Source organism: Apaloderma vittatum, unplaced genomic scaffold (assembly GCF_000703405.1).
Source record: "Apaloderma vittatum isolate BGI_N311 unplaced genomic scaffold, ASM70340v1 scaffold9909, whole genome shotgun sequence".
In the NCBI taxonomy this organism is placed as follows: Eukaryota; Metazoa; Chordata; class Aves; order Trogoniformes; family Trogonidae; genus Apaloderma; species Apaloderma vittatum.
In genome coordinates, this window is record NW_009733527.1 from 42,500 (window position 1) to 44,004 (window position 1,505).

The window sequence follows — 1,505 nt, forward strand, 5'->3', positions numbered from 1 at the left end:
TTCTGCAGCTGCAAACTGGCATGGAGAAGGCTCAGCGTTCAACCTCACATGAAGCAGGTTGAATGTTCAACCCTACATGGAAAAGGTTCAAGGCTCAGCCCCTGCTGGGAGCAACGTGGAGGAACCAGCTGCTCAGTGTGTTTGTGGCACCCCATCATCTGACCGTCTGCTGGCTTTACTGGCCCTTACAGTGGAGCAGAGCTAATACGAAGCCATATGCTTCAGTCTAGAGTGGTTAAGGCACGTGCTGGGATCACCTCCTTTTTGCTACCACAGTGGGCAGAGTCAGGCAGCCCCAGGCACTGAGACCCCCGGGACTGCTGCAGCATGCCGGGAAAGCTCCCGCCCAGCACCTCGGGGCCACAGAAACACCCGTCTGAGAGCCCAGCACCACGCCCTGCATCTCCTGATGACCTGGGAGCACTGCCACAGAGCGTGTCACCCCATGTCACCCGAGGAAAAGCCGTGTCGGTGACCTGAGGAGAGGCGAGCTTTTTCCTCCAGCTCATAATCCTGGCCAGGGCAAGATAAGAGCTGCTATAGAAACTCCTCCAAGCCGCAGAACAGCTGTGCTAAATCCCTTTAGTCCTCAGGAAGACATTTGTTTGCAGGGAGACTAGATTTTATTACCCAGGGTTGTCTAGTACAGGCTGTTCACGGGCTCCCTGCCTGCTCCCCCGGCAGCCGCCGGCGCTGCCGGGGCCCCTCGGCCCCCTCGGCAGGGGAGTACAGGGGCTGCCACAGGTGAACGGGGGGTTGAGGTGAGGTGGATTTTCCAACCCGAGGTGACCTGCTTCACTGGGAAGAGGTTGGTCATGCCAGGGTCAGCTTCCCTTGCCCCCCGTCCAACCGATGCCAGAGACTGATGGTGACACGGTGGCTGAACACCCGCGTGCACAGGTGACACAGCTTTCCGCCAGCCCAGCGGCAGGTTGGACCAGCCCCGTCCCCAGGGAAGGTGCCGTCTGCTCGGGCAGGGCACGCCTTGAGGTTGCTTTCGGTCCCCCCCAAAGCTGTTGGTGATGCCAGCAGGGATCTCCTGCAGCAGCAGAGAGCCCCAAATCCAGCCTCACACTCCTCCCCACCCTCTGACGCTACGGGCAAATCTCAGCCCTCAGGTCTTGCCACCTTGCAATTACAGCCTTTAATTAAGCCATTAGCCGGGGTTCAGGATCACCAGGCAGCAGGGAGGCAGTGGGGCAGGAGTCGGGCTCAGATTGACCCTCTCCGGGGCCCGTGACCCCCATGTGCCCCCGAAATGGGGATGAGCCGCAGGCTTTCCCTGCTCGAGGGGGCACAGGTACCCCACGGTGGCCCCGCCAGCACCGGGAACAGGATCCGTGCCGGCGACACGCTGTTCCAGACAGAGGCACCACGTAGGGCTGATCCATCTATGCATCAGGGAGGGCTGCAGCTCCCCTTCAAAGTGGGGGCGGAAGCTGTGGTGGTTCAGATTTCTCCTCTCACCTGTCACTAAATCAAAGGCCATTTGGATTTAATCTCCG